General features: G+C 41.4%; 1 pseudogene; it reads right to left on the reverse strand.

Moving 5' to 3' along the window:
- The window catches only part of LOC119339165, a 5511-nt pseudogene extending 415 nt beyond the window's left edge, over window positions 1–5096 (reverse strand).
- Between the last annotated feature and the right edge of the window lie 11132 nt (window positions 5097–16228).

Below are 16228 nucleotides of genomic sequence, written 5' to 3' on the forward strand. Positions count from 1 at the left end.
CCTGGGGTGGCGCTGCTCTGCACATCAACAAAAGTGGTAGCGTGTGCAACAGGTGTGCTAGAAGGGGCTTTTGTCTGCATTTTTTTCTTGAGGAGCACATCCTGCTCCATCTTGCATAGCACTTCATCCATTGATGATGATATCTCCACAAGTGATCATGCGTGTGGTAAACAAAGTTGTCACGAAGGATATTTGTAAACGTCCATACAGTTAATAGACAAAAAAGATGACAAAATAGGCAGTGGACACATGGAGTACAACGTGTTGGAATTGCCAACAAAAGAAAAAAAAATGAGGTTGCCACCGCAAAAAGTGATATGTGGATAATACCTTGAACAATAGGCTCGGCAAATTTGACAGCCTTTCTGCCATCTACAATTGGCTGCGCCATCATCTGTTTCGGCTGTGACAAGAATGCATAAGACACCGGGATAGCATCAACTGGCTTGATTGGCTTGCTCAAATCAATTCCGAGGATGAACGGTGGTGGTGTGAAGGCCATAGGGTGCCTGAACTTACGCTCATTCTGCTTCTCGATCACACCAAGAGACGCTGCCAACGGAGACAGATCAACAAAGACGTCCTTGTCAACTGATCCGACGTCCTTAGGATTGGAAGTGGGGCGCGGAGTCGTGTCCGAAATATTGATAGGCACCTTCTTAGTTGTCCCTTTCACTGGATAGTCAACTCTTGGAGTGTAAGGGATCCCCATATCCAGTGGGACACGTGTGTGCTTGAGCGTTGGATTTGGATGAATCTTTTCTTTCTGAGGGACTATCGGTTCCTGGGCAGTTCCACCTCCAAGTACATTTGTCTGAACTGGATCGACAGTCTTGCTCTGGAGGGCAGGCGGGAACAAGGTTGAAGCAGATACATACCGTGTGTGCTGACGATGCACGTTGCCTGACTGATCAACTTTGTTCCGAGGGCTCTTCCTAGTACTGACTACCTGTTTTGCTGATTTCTTGTCGGCAACGTGTGGAGCAGATTTGGAAATAGTGTGCGGATGAGCGGTATGAACATGCGGGATAGCCTGATGTGCTTGTTGCGTGACAGCCGGACCCTTGTTTTGAATAGCAGTTGCGGTGGCCAAACTTGTGCAATATTTACCTACTGAACGAGGTTTCTCAGACGTATCAACAGTGGAGTTTGGCGCATTCACCTTAGGCTGGTGTGCTTGGTGCGGAGGAACAGATGGTACTGGGCTACCTCCGAGCCCCTGCCTCATGGATACCAATGCCAGCGCAACCTCAGTTGATCTTGGGGAGATCAATTCATCAGAGCCCCTGATGCCGCACCTTCATTGCTGGTCAACACGGTAGCAACAAAAGACAATAACTTGGTTGGTGCATGAGAACTAGTGGCAGCAGGTGCTTTGACAAAGACCACATTGTCAGATGAAGCAAGCTTAGCATGCATGCGCTGCAACAGGTCTTTTTCGGTAGGTTTAGTCGTATGACCAGACATATTGCTTCTCTTCTTTAGCCTGCATGCAAGTAAGGTAGTAACAATAGAAAGGTTGTAAGTTGTCATGCATGAAAGGCATAAGTAAAATTTGACGTGGTGTAATGAAGGTTAAAGGGCTCGAAACAGATGGAAAAAAGTTGGAAGTATCAAAGAAGCAGAAAAGTTGTCATGTGATTAATAATTTGTAAATATGAACAAAACTAAGGTGAAGCAGCAATAAAGAGTGCACAAGTTATGGATCAGTAGGTAGTGATGAAAAGCCATTTCTGCAGGGGTTCAAGTTACCACATGGCGGGTACCCCAAAAGTTGGCGCATGTGGTAGAAGAAAATGTAAGGAAGTAAAGTTGCCACCTTAGCAGGTATGAGAGCAAAAAAGTGGGAGGTGACATAAGTGTGCAAGGTAAAAGGTTGACATGTATGGACAACTAGAAGTTGCCATGTACTGTACATAAAAGTAGACATACGAAAACATAACACTTAAAAATGTACGGTAATGATAACTCCCGAACGTTCGAGAGTTAAGCATGGCAACCCGAACGGGTTTAGATGGCAAGTTTAGTTTGCGTGAGATTTTGGAAACATGGCAATTTTCTGTCCAAAAAATGAAAAAGGATGAAGTTGCCATCCCATATGAACTGAAGTTGCCATCCCCTATGAACTAAAGTTGCCATCCCCCATGAACTAAAGTTGCCATCCCCTATGAACTAAAGTTGCCATGTAAAAACGTTCGGGACGAAATGCTCAAAATTCGAACGTTCGAGAGTTATTGGATTCCGTATGTCGTAGTGCTTACCTTTTCCCTGCACCCCTTATGTCCTCAAGAACAACCGGATCCCCTGTATTGGAGGATGCAAAGCAAGGAGATGAACATGTAGCCGTCTGAGCCTTGCCTGCACGAGTAGAAGATCTGGGAGGATGTTGGGCAATTTTCTCTGTGGTTACTCTTTCGCCAGCGGTTGCCTCCCTACAAGAAAAACAAAAAAGCACTAGTTGTCGAGTGGGAAGCATGAAGCAGCAAATAGGTATAATAAATAATAAATGATTTAAAATTGCAAGAATCAGTGGTGAACAGGAAAGTGTACCTCTTTCTAGCAGCAACGGGGTCCAACTTTGTCCTTTTAGAAGCAACTTGAAGGTCTGCATCTTGTGCTTCCCTATCCCTTTTCGAGGCTTGAGTACCAGAATGACCACCCAAACCCTATGCAGTGGATGTCTCAGCACCTCCGCAATTGTGCTCAGGCGACGTGTCATGCTCGTTGCCGTCCATTCTGTTATCGCCATCATTATGGGTGTCATCTTGCGGGTCATCGTCATTGTAGTCACTATCGTCAACTGATAAGTCTTCATCGCTAGGGGGTACCTCTTGTGAATCGTTGTGGTCATATCTACCCTAGACCCAGTTGGACGAGAAGTGCCACCGCAAACAAAAGAACGAAACTGGTTGGCAACTTCTTCTCCGTCACCAGTCGACATTGCAGTCCAGCCCCGTACAAGGTTGCCGAGGTTGGTCACACTGGACGCAAACTGACCAACGAGATTCTTGATGTTACTTCACGCCTGCATTTGGAAAACACAAAAACAAAAAATGGAAGAGATCAAAAATGCTCAGCCATGAGTATGAGTTATGTTGAAAAAAATGGTGCATCAGAAAATTGTGTGGTACTAATAGTTAAAGGGCATGAATCATGTGTGTGTCTATCCATCCATTTACTGAAGTTGTCGGGCCCCCAAAGATGCTGTAGTGAACATTGTGTTGTCCCATAAGCTGAAAAAAGAAGAAGAAAAGGTGGCAAGTTTGAAAAGTCGGTAAAAATATATATGTAAACTAAATTCAGCGATGATATGTGAAAACTAAATTTGGCATGGTCAATTATGAAATTAACCATGATCCATAAACTACATTTACAATGGTGAAATAATTAAATTTGCCATGATTAATTATTAAAAAAATTGTCATGCACAAGTTCTAAATTGAAAAATTCAAAAATGGTACTTTCATTAAATTTGCCATGTTTTAGTTATCGTTTCTCGTGGCAATTAGCGATCACTTTTCATGGCAAATTTTTTTTGAAAAAAATGGTCGCAACTATTTGATGGACGGTGAGTTTGCCATGATCCAGGAGAACTTTGTAAGTGTGCCTTGTTGAAGTGATCATTTTAAGGGGCAACTGTAGAGATGTACAAAAACATGGCAATGAAGCCATGTGACCTGAGTTAAACTTTCCATGGGGTAAATGTATAGTGAAATTATGATTTATGTAAAAAGTAAATTGCCAACGATATGACAGGAAAGAATTGGGCCATGGGCCGTAAAGTATAGTACGGGTAGAAGGACTAACCTATAGCTTGCCAAATGTCCCATCAGGCCTCCTGTCCGCAGCGAGATCATCCTTGATTGCAGCATCAGTCCAAGAACAAGCAACAAATTTGTGAGGTGGAGGCCGTCCACCAAACGGGTTAAGATTGACAGTGCTGATGTCAAGCTTATCGACATACATGAGCTGAAAAGAAAGTGTGAGACATGCAGGTGGAGCCACTGGCATAGAAAAATGGTGTAATGCGTAAAATGAGTAAGAAAGCACTGTCAAGTATGGGGAGGGGGGTGTGAATAAGAGTGTAAAAGTCAGATGGTTTGGCATGAAAGTAAACTTGCCATCAGATGCAGCCGACAGCCTTTGTTGAATGCTTTGTTTGATAGTGAAGTGTGAAGGAAATCAACTATGAACTTGCACCAGTTCATGTTGGCAACATTCCCTATTTGGTCCTGTGAGATGGAGGAAATGACAAAAGAACAAGGAAAAAGGCGTAAGCTGCAACATTATGTTGGTGAAGAAAAAGGAGATAATGATCTTGAAAGCTATCAAATAAATGAATGAATAAGCATGTAAAGGTGCACCCGAGGGTACATGGCAAAAAGTTCATACCAAAACAGGGAAGCATCTGCTGTTGGGGCGTAACGATGTCGTGGGAGCAAACACATTTGAGACCAGGTACATAAGCAGCTTCCTCTTGAAATCATCATCGCTTGTTTCCATCGCAGCAAGCATGTTCGCAAAAGCAGAGTTCGCCAGGAGGGTCGTAAGCCCAGGGAACATTTCAGGAAAAAGATGTGCTTGCACTTCCGTATTGATCTTGTATGGGAGATCCATGATGCCATTGGGGACACCAAGTGTATTGAAAACAGATTCCTCATCTAATGGAATCCTTCCACGTCCTGGTATGACAAATTCCCTCTTGTCCAGATGGTATAACCTCGCAAGCTAGTCGCATGGGGTTATTCAGGTTAGTGCACTGAATGTTCATCAATGCCTGCATCCCCATTTCCTTTGCAGCTTCTTTCTGGGCAGCATCGAAATCTTCATACAGTCCCGTTAGGCGTTCATGTGATCCCCTGTTGTGCGCGGCTTGCTGCTGTTGAACACATGCGTAAAATTTAAGTTAGAAAAAGGTGATAATAGGGGCTTAGGGGTTGGTACCATCACATACAAAAACATGTTTAACATGAAAAGAGAGATAGAGTCATGTGGACTGTACATACCTTCTTTGCATTGTGATTAGCAGCACCCGCAACTTTAGCTCTGGGCGGCATGAAGTCATCATCGTCGGGGTCAGGGGCGTTCCGAACCATGGTGCTGTCAAAAAATGGCAATAGGAAACGTCAATGCAACCTGAGTGGTAGTAAAGTTGCCGTCCTAAAGTGTGAACTAAGTATGTGTATTAGAAGCTGACAGATGGGAAATGTGAAAGAACAAATAAAAAGAATGTTGCCATGTGGCCGACGATCAAGTCACACTAATAGTGCGCCAGGTGGTCAGAAATGCCATGCAAAAAAACTAGGACATGTACATATGTTAAGTAGGCAAAGTTGCCATCAAATGGAATATATCTGCAAAAAAACTACATAGATGGGTATGAGAGCACTGTAGTTCCATCCACACTATAGATGTAACATGTGGTAAATTGCCATCCACTAAGCTGCAGTCAGCAGACATAGAATATGCCTTCGGAAACATAGTTCGCACGAGTCACTCTCTCTGAAAGTCGGACATATATATGTAAGAAAGTGCAGTTGCTAGTAGTAATGTCAGAAACTTGCCATCGACATGAACGGGGTCAACATTAGGAATGAAGGAATCTCACATCGTAGAGAGACATGATAAAATGTACTTTGTGTGTGTTGCAAAAGCAGCATCATCTGGCTGTATATAATGAAAAAGGTACCTCTCCAACAGGAAAACAGAGTGTACTCTATTCTAAGCAGATGAAATTCCAGAGTATAGCACACAAAACATGCTGATGAACAACTTTGGACAAAAGTTTCCATCCTCTGTCTAGTAGACAGTCAAACAAGTTGCCGTCTGGGGGTATACTAGTGAATCTAATAAGTTGCCATCCACGAAAAATATTGCATCCATATTTTACTCTAACAATGGCAACAACCCACATGTGAGGTTCAAAATATGCACTGCACTAACATCAAATTTGTAGATGTAGCACTCCACAAATCACTCTGCTCTAGCATCAGATTCGTGGGCCTAGCTTAAGAACAGAAAATCCGTATGTCACTCTGCTCTAACACTAGATTTGGGGATCTAGCTTAAGAACACACCCAGACAACATGAGGAAACATCCATTGACGACATGAAAAAGTGTGCGCTATGACTGACCTCATCGAGGAGACGAAAGCTTCGGCGGTCGCCAGATAGGAGATCCACCGAGGAGTAGCTCCGACGAGCAAGCACTTGTACACCCAATCTCTGACACAAATCCGTCGTCACCTTGCACACAAGCTCCGCTGGTCGACTGGATAACTTCTTCCAGATGAAGCACTCGACTCGCTGGTGCAGCCTGCAGGTGCCCCCAAGAACAACGGCAGCCGGCTGATATCCGTCGGCTTCAGATCTCACCGGAGAGAACGAAGTATGCGGGTGGTATTGAAACCACCCAGCGAACGGGCGGGGGAGAGGGGTGCAATGCATATGGGAAATGCAAGCAAATAGAGAAGCGGGAGGGGAAAAAGGGGGCGCACGGCGGCGGTTTTGCCCTGGTGTAAGGCAAGTGCTCAGCGGAGTGGTGGGGGAGGAGAAGTGGGGTGGGGGAGGGGAGTTCGGACCGAGAAGCCAATATCCCGAATGGGTGGTGGCTGTCCTATGTGGCAGTGGCTCGAGTCAAGATTCGTGCAAAATGAGCGTGCGTCGATCAACGCGTTCGGACCGAGGGGCTGTGAACACGGACGTTCGGCACTTATCGATACTGTATTTTTGTGCAGAAATAAAACTTCTCGGAATGACCTGAAAATCCTCAGAGATACGTTTTGGAATTAATAAAAAATATTGGCGAAAGAATCAGCGTGAGGGGGCCCGCACCCTGTCCACGAGGGTGCAGGGCGCCCCCCGGGGCGTGCCCCCTGCCTCGTTGGCCTCCTAGACCTCCACCGACCTCAACTCCAACTCCATATATTCACTTTCGGGGAGAAAAAAATCAGAGAGAAGGATTCATCGTGTTTTACGATAGGGAGCCGCCGCCAAGCCCTAATCTTCCTCGGGAGGGCTAATCTGGAGTCCGTTCAGGGCTCCGGAGAAGGGAATCCGTCGCCATCGTCATCATCAACCATCCTCCATCACCAATTTCATGATGCTCACCGCCGTGCCTGAGTAATCCCATTGTAGGCTTGCTGGACGGTGATGGGTTGGATGAGATTTACCATGTAATCGAGTTAGTTTTGTTAGGGTTTGATCCCTAGTATCCATTATGTACTAAGATTGATGTTGCTATGACTTTGCCATGCTTAATGCTTGTCACTAGGGCCCGAGGGCCATGATTTCAGATCTGAACCTATTATGTTTTCATGAATATATGTGAGTTCTTGATCCTATCTTGCAAGTCAATAGTCACCTACTATGTGTTATGATCAGACAACCCCAAGGTGACAATAATCGGGACCACTCCCGGTGATGACCGTAGTTTGAGGAGTTCATGTATTCACTAAGTGCTAATGCTTTGGTCCGGTACTCTATTAAAAGGATGCCTTAATATCCCTTAGTTTCCAAGAGGACCCCGCTGCCATGGAAGGGTAGGACAAAAGATGTCATGCAAGTTCTTTTCCATAAGCACGTATGGCTATATTCGGAATATATGCCTACATTACATTGATGAACTGGAGCTAGTTCTGTGTCACCCTATGTTATAACTGTTGCATGAGGAATTACATCTGACATAATTATCCATCATTGATCCATTGCCTACGAGCTTTTCACATATTCATCTTTGCTTAGTTACTTTCCCGTTGCCACTGTTACGATTACTACAAAATTGTTGCTGTTACTTTTGCCACCGTTACCGTTACCTCCATACTACTTTGCTACTAAATACTTTGCTGCAGATATTAAGTCTTTCAGGTGTGGTTGAATTGACAACTCAGCTGCTAATACTTGAGAATATTCTTTGGCTCCCCTTGTGTTGAATCAATAAATTTGGGTTGAATACTCTACCCTCGAAAACTGTTGCAATCCCCTATACTTGTGGGTTATCAAGATCTTTCTCTGGTGCCGTTGCCTGGGAGCATAGCTCTATTCTTTGTGTCACTTGGGATTTATATCTGTTGATCACTATGAGGAACTTGAAAGATGAAAGAACCAAGATTTTCCCCTCAACTACGAGGGGAGGTAAGGAACTACCATCTAGCTCTGCACTTGATTCACCTTCTGTTATGAGTAAATTTGCGACACCTACACCTGCACCTACTATTGGTTCTGATATGTCGCATGTTATTGATGATGCCACTTCTGCTATGCATGATGCTTATGATGAAACTACTTCTATACTTGATAATACTGTGCCATTAGGTGAATTTCTTGATGAACAACTTGCTAGGGCTAGAGAGAATGAAATTATTGAAACTGATAATATTGATGAAAGTGATGATGAAGATTCTCCCCCTAGATATGAACTGCCTGATGTGCCTGCGGGTTAAGTTATGGATGAAGAAACTACTAGAGACCATTTTGCTTGCAAAGATAGATATGATCTTAAGAAACTGTTAGCCAAGCTTAAAGAAAAGTCTTTGAATGCTAGAATGAAATATGACCATGCTTTTGCTACTTCACCTATCTGCGTTATTGATAAGGATTATGAATTCTCTGTCGATCCTGAGTTAATTACTTTGGTTGAATCTGGTCCTTTTTATCACTATGAATCTGAAACTATTGAGGCACATCTTACTAAATTGAATGATATAGCCACCTTATTCACTCATGAGGAAAAAATTCGCTATTATTACACCCTTAAGTTATTTCTGTTCTCAATAAAGGGTGATGCTAAAACATGGTTTAATTCTCTTGCTCCTGCTTGTGTGCATAGTCCCCAGGATATGATTTACTACTTCTCTGCTAAATATTTCCTTGCTCGTAAGAAACAATCTGCCTTAAGGGAAATATATAATTTTGTGCAAATTGAAGAAGAGAGTCTCCCAGAAGCTTGGGGGAGGCTTCTCCAATTACTTAATGCTTTGCCTGATCATCCTCTCAAGAAAAAATGAAATACTTGATATCTTTTATAGTGGACTAACCAATGCTTCCAGAGAGCACCTGGATAGTTGTGCTGGTTGTGTTTTCAGGGAAAGAACTGTTGAGCAAGCTGAGTTGCTATTAAATAATATATTGAGCAATAATAATGATTGGACACTTCCTGAACCAACTCCTAAGCCAACCCCGAATAAAAGGGGTATTCTATTTCTCAGTCCTGAAGATATGCAAGAGGCAAAGAAATATATGAAAGAAAAGGGTATTAAAGTTGAAGATGTTAAGAATTTACCACCTATTGAATAAATACATGGTCTTAATAACCCGACACAGGTATTAAAGGTAAATTCTCTCTATAGATTTTATGTAGGTGATATCCCTTTTTATAAGTCTGCTAGCCAATGCTTGGATGAGTTTGATAATTTTATTGTTAAACAAGAAAACTTCAATGCTTATGTTGGTAGACAATTGAAACGTAATGCTTATATGATTGAACACTTGAGTGATTATATGTCTAGAGTTAAAGGTGACCTTAAGCTTATTAGTAAACATGCATCCGTGGTTACCACTCAAGTAGAACAAGTACTTAAGGCACCAGATGATCTGCTCAATGAATTAAATAATAAGAACCATGATAATGCTGTTAGAGTCATGACTAGAGGTGGTAGAATGACCCAGGAACATTTATATCCTCAGGGCCATCCTAAGAGAGTTGAGCAAGATTCTTAGAGAATTAATATTGATGCACCTAGTCCTTCTAAGAAAAAGAAAAAGAAAAATGACACTACAAGAGATTAGGCCTACTATGACGAGCCAAAAAATGTCATCGAACATCTAATAACGTCACAAATTACACCTGGGTGATGTTTTATGGGCGTCATAAGCATCGTCACGGAATCCCCGTCACAAATTACTCTTGGTGACGGCGCGCGCAAAACAATGTCACTGAAAATGAGACCTTCGGTGACGTTTTCTAGAATGTCAACAACTTCCTATTTCTACGACGGTGGATTAATGTCACAAGCTAGGAGCAAAGATGCCATATTGTACAATATTCAATGATGGAGCAACGTCATTGACTTTATGCCACGTCAACAACCACACAGATACCCCGCTAGTAGCATCACTACTTTCATTATTGATTAAGATGACATCATCAAAATATATTTACTATATTTTGGATAATTTGGAATGAATTATCAGATCCACCACATTGCAAATGCATATCACAGCAAGCATCACATCACATTATATATATATATATATATATATATATATATATATATATATAAAAGTTATGAGACAAATAACATTATAAATTGAAACAAAAGAGAAATCATATTATATATTCTATCTCTTAGCCAAATCATCCTCTAAATAGAAGTGAAAATAAAAAATAACACTGACTCAAGTTTGACACGACAATACACAAGACAATGGATTCTTGCTGAGTTGCTTGAGCCCTTAAGAAAAACCAATCAGGTTATTTGTATCACGCTGCTTCTTTTCCCAGGCTTGATTCTTCTCTTGTTGTCTCTTCTTCACAGCTTCCAATTCTTCTTGATGCTTCCTTTGTATCTCTTCAAATGCTCTATCTTGTGCTTCAAGTCTCACAACTAACTCCCACCAATGCCTATAAATTGAGGAAACACAACAGCGTGTTGCATCTTAATGAGATGAAAACATACAAGATAATAACATATAACAGTACCACTAAGAAGCATACAATTTACCAAATTGTGAATCTGAGTAAATTATTAACTAAATTTGCGAGTATGCGGATGGGTCAATAAAACGGTATATTAGTTTGGAAAAACAAGAAGACACAAACTTTTATAAAAATTGCTAGTCAAAATAATTTACATGGATCCCTGCTACACTTTTAACTAGTGTGTTGCTTAAAGTCTTAAGTAGCATGTGAATGACTAGTGAGTCCACTAGGGCAGCGTACGACAATGAACTATAATAATCTACTGGACATATTTCATAATTAGTTGCATAAGTATAGTTGTTTGACGCTTTGGGTACTACAAAAGTTTAGATCAGCACATCACTAAAAAACAGATCAGTAATGTACCAAAAATTTGCAGACCAAAACACAAAAATGTTTCTTTAGTAAGGAGTGACATCCATTCATCCATTCAATATATTGAACGATCTCAGAATAATGCAATATCTAGAGGTCATCACCCAACCACTACAGGCCAAATTATTCCTATTAACTTTGTGTTTTCTCATCTCTGAGTTGATTCAGACATGCTATGAATTTGGCCGTTCATCACCTTACGTACAACCAAGTGCCATAAGCAACTAGCACTAGTACAATTGTGTGCTTACTCACCTTCCCCGGCAGCTATAGCTAATTGTGTACTTGCACTTCAGTTGTACAATGCTTCCTCGATCTAAATATAACAAATAAAAATACAAGTTATGCACAAAGGAAGGAAACGATGAGCTTAAATGTTAGGCATACACAAACAGGTAAGGAATTGTCAAGTACTGGACTGTAAGAAAACAGAAAGTGGAGAAGCAACAAGCAAGTAGTAAAAAGTTTAAGGTTCAGACTTTACCAACATAGCAAGGTCGATATGATTATCTTGATATTGCAAACCCAGTCCTGGTACCTACTATGAGCAGCTGATTAATGCACCTGCATTATAGGGGAATAAAACAATAGAGAAACAATATACTGACAAGTGTTCACATGGAGAAAAAATATTACAGAATAACATAATCATTTTCTCTTTTACCAACAGTATGAGCATCTGAATGAACCTTTTAGTATACAGATTTTTTAGCAGCTAGCAACTATGGTATGGCCCATGATACAAGCCGTCGACATATCCTTGTTAACTGTTATCACAGAATATTGACTTATTGTGCATAGTTACTAATAAAAGGCTATTCCTAGTACAGTTTCACTGTTAATACTCTGAACGTAGAGTCTAGTCACATATTAGATGTTCTTGAGCATGCTGGAGATTGCATAATCTTGCAGCTTAAAGTGGAAACTTGAGTTGAAATTATCCATTGTAGAAATCTAGAGATAGTCAGGAACATAGAAGTATAAACCATACCTTTGATAAGAGCAAAGGACATTGATCTTACTACTGATCTAGATGAACTGCAACTAGGAAAGGAGATCTCAAATAGGTGGTTAGAAGAATCAAATTCCAGATCACAAATCTTACATCAGGAAATTGTGGAGGAAAAAGGAAGCAGCGAACTATTACCCTCGCGTAGTTGAAGGGGAGCAGATCTAATGGTGCTGTAGCCGGGTTCCTTGCAGAGTTTCCGACCCATCCCCTAGCCTATCTGCATCATCGGGTTACCTCTCCCAAACCTGGTGTCTCCCGCCGCCGCCGTCTTCTTGGTCGCTGGACAAAACCAACCTTCTAAATCACCATCTACATCTCAAGTAGTGAGTCATGGAGGGGTGGTGAGGCAACGCCCAGATCTTGGTGAGGTTCGAGGTGAGAAACGAAGCTTGGGAAGGCGTCAGAGATGGAGTGGGCGATGGTCGACAAGCCATCCAGGAACTGGCGGTGGAGGTAGCATGGAGGTCGGACTAGGCAGCAAACGAGGCAGGTTGGCGTCGGTGTAGTGGTGGCTGGGGACGGGGAAGCGAACAGAGAGGGTGGGGCGGCAGACTAGAGGGCAGAGGCGGCCAGGTGGGGAGGGAGTTCGGGTCGCGTTGCTGGCGGCGAGTAATTTGGAGGCGCCGCTGGTGAGATGAGATCTGAGTCAGGTGCAAGTGGGTACAAGTGTATTTGGGGATTTTTTGGGCTAAGGTTTTATTTGAAGGCACAAAGCATGGCACGAGAGAGACCTATGCTTGGAGCTGAATTCTTTTCCTTTTTGTGCTCTGTGGTTCTCAATTCTTGGTGTGGCATCGTGTTAAAAGGTGGGTGATAAGAATTAAAAAAATCCCATCGACTCTTATATTTCCATTTTAACTTCTGAGATAGAAATGTAACAACATTAGCTCACGAGTACACAATTGAAGGTTTTTTGCATAGCCACTAACTATTTATTATGTTATAGATATGAAAATAATATTCACTCATTTCCGCTTGGATCCCTTATTTTATTTTTTATTTTTTAGATAAACAACATCAACTCACTAACGCTCGATTCAGGTTTTTTGCCCAATCACTACCTATTCATATTAGAAAGAACAAAATAAGTTTTACCTTTATAAAAAATAATTACTATAAGTATTTTCATGCCCACTGCCTATTATATTATATTGAAAATAATAATGACAACACTCAGTAGCCTTCAAAAAAACTATGGCAGGTCCCACTGCCAACACGGACGCATGGGTCCAATCGCTCAATAACCGAAGACCTAGCTATGGCGGGTCTAACTACTATATCGTAACATGACAAACATGATATACACAAATTCATAGTACTCGGTGACTCTAGCGGTCTCGTCATGGAAATTACCAAAACGTCAACAAAATTGGGAGTCGGGTGTGCTGAAAGGCCGAGGAAATTCAGTGACGTTCATCGTCACCGACTTGCGGCAATTGGTGACATCACCTACGACAACATCACACATTAGGAATTTTTGTGACGTTGTCCACCATCTTCATGCGGATTTTTGTCACAGTATGTCAATTTTGTTGTAGTGTGATAGGACTTTGCAAGCTTCTAGTGAACCTACTGTTGACACACCTGAGAATCCCAATGATATTTCTATTTCTGATGCTGAAAATCAATCTGGTAATGAACATGAACCTAGTGATAATGTTAATGATGATGTTCATGTTGATGCTCAACCTAGTAATAACAATGATGTAGAATTGAACCTGATGTTGATCTTGATAACCCACAATCAAAGAATCAACGTTATGATAAGAAAAACTTTGTTGCTAGGAAGCACGGTAAAGAAAGAGAACCATGGGTTCAAAAACCCATGCCCTTTCCTCCTAAGCCATCCAAGAAAAAGGATGATGAGGATTTTTAGCGTTTGCTGAAATGATTAGACCTATCTTTTTACGTATGTGTTTAAATAATATGCTTAAAATGAATCTCTATGCTAAGTATATGAAAGATATTTTTACAAATAGAAGAGATACCGGAAGCTGAAATTTCCACCATGCTTGCTAATTATACTTTTAAGGGTGGAATACCAAAGAAACTAGGAGATCCAGGAGTACCAACTATACCATGAATCATTAAAAGAAACTATGTTAAAATTGCTTTATGTGATCTTGGAGCCGGTGTTAGTGTTATGCCTCTCTCTTTATATCATAGACTTGATTTAGATAAGTTGACACCTACTGAAATCTCTTTGCAAATGGCCGATAACTCAACCGCTATACCCGTCGGTATTTGTGACGATGTGCCTGTTGTGGTTGCAAACATTACTATTTTAACGAACTTTGTTATTCTTGATATTCCCGAGGACGATAGTATGTCGAATCATCCTTGGTAGACCCTTTTTGAATACTGTAGGGGCTGTTATTGATTGCAACAAAGGCAATGTCACTTTTCATGTTAATGGCAATGAGCATACGGTACACTTTCCGAGGAAACAACCTCAAGTTCATAGTATAACTATTGGAAGAAATTCAACGATTACTATTGAAGGTTTTGAATTTCCTCTTCCTACCGTCAAAAAGAAATATGATATTCTTATTGTTGGGGACATGCATATCCCCGTTGAGGTAACCTAGTGTTATTCGGAAATTCTCTGGTTTCATATTATTCAGAACAAGTTTGCTAACAAGACTTGATCAACCTTGTTAGTGGATTCCTTTTGATGAGCATGAGATGGATGAAGTTAGAAAGCACAACTCTCTGTACCCTCCTTTTACATTCTGTTATTTAGATTAAATAAAGTAAAAATAAAATGTTCTCTTTGTTTTCTGAATTATCTATGCAATAAAAATACCCTGAAAATAAAAGTTCTCCAAATGCCCTGAAAATGGAGTATGATTTTTATAGAATATTTAAGAATTTCTGGCACTCAGAACACACCAGAGTGTCCACCATTTGGCCACGAGGGTACAGGGCGCCCCCCTGGGGCGCGCCCCCTGCCTCGTGGGCCCCATGTGCCCCCCTCCACTTACTCCAGCACCCACTCACTTCGTCTTCCTCCAGAAAAAACTCTCCCATAGCTCAAACCCGTGTTCTAGCTTGTTTTGCTGCCATTTTCGATCTCCTTGCTCAAAGCTCCATTCACAAAACTGCTTTGGGGGATTGTTCTTCGGTATGTGACTCCTCCAATGGTCCAATTAGTTTTTGTTCTAGTGCTTTATATATTGCAAATTTTTGCTGTTGAGGTGACCCTGCTCTTGAGCTTGCATGTCAAATTTATATGGTCCAAAGTAGTTTTAATGCATGATATAGCCTCTAGGCACTTGTGGGAGTAGTTGCTATCAATCTTGTTGAGTTTGATTCACTTTTATTTTGAGTCACGAAAAATTTCAGAAATTTTTCAGAGGAAGAAAAATGTTTAGAAAAATGTACCAAGGTGGTTCTTCAAGGAAGCAAGAACCAAGGCTCGCGATACGTGAGCCGGAAAATGAACCACCAAGGGAAGCTCAAGTGCGGCCTTGTGAATGGCCGTTGGAGGAATTTATGGTCCAAGCAGGCTTCAAGGATGAATTTGATGCATATGTACGCAATGCTGATCTTGGGGACTTCGTGTCAGATAAGTGCTGACAGTACTCCTAGCTCACTGATTCCTTTGTGAGGAGGTCTAAATTTTCATCCACACGCAATTCTCAGACTGTTTTATTTGATCTATATGATAAATCATATACCATGGAACTAGAAGATTTTAATACTACTTGTAAAATCCCGCAGTGGGGCAATGTTAGTGAACCTCGCAAATCTGAATATAAAGACTTTCTTGCTAGCATCACTGTGGGAGAAACTAGAGAAATCGCACAAGCTACAATAGGGAGAATTCATTTCCCTTACATACATTATTTTGCTCTCTTTATAGGTAGATGCATTAACGATAAAGATGAGGTTTGTCACATGTGCGTTCCAGATCTTAGTGTCCTTGATGTCTACTACGCAACCTTCTTCTTGTAGCCGTTGTTGGGCCTGCAAGTGCACAGGTTTGTAGGACAGTAGCAAATTTCCCTCAAGTGGATGACCTAAGGTTTATCAATCCGTAGGAGGCGTAGGATGAAGATGGTCTCTCTCAAACAACCCTGCAACCAAATAACAAAGAGTCTCTTGTGTCCCCAACACACCAATACAATGGTAAATTATAG

This window comes from Triticum dicoccoides, chromosome 7B (genome assembly GCF_002162155.2).
Source record: "Triticum dicoccoides isolate Atlit2015 ecotype Zavitan chromosome 7B, WEW_v2.0, whole genome shotgun sequence".
In the NCBI taxonomy this organism is placed as follows: Eukaryota; Viridiplantae; Streptophyta; class Magnoliopsida; order Poales; family Poaceae; genus Triticum; species Triticum dicoccoides.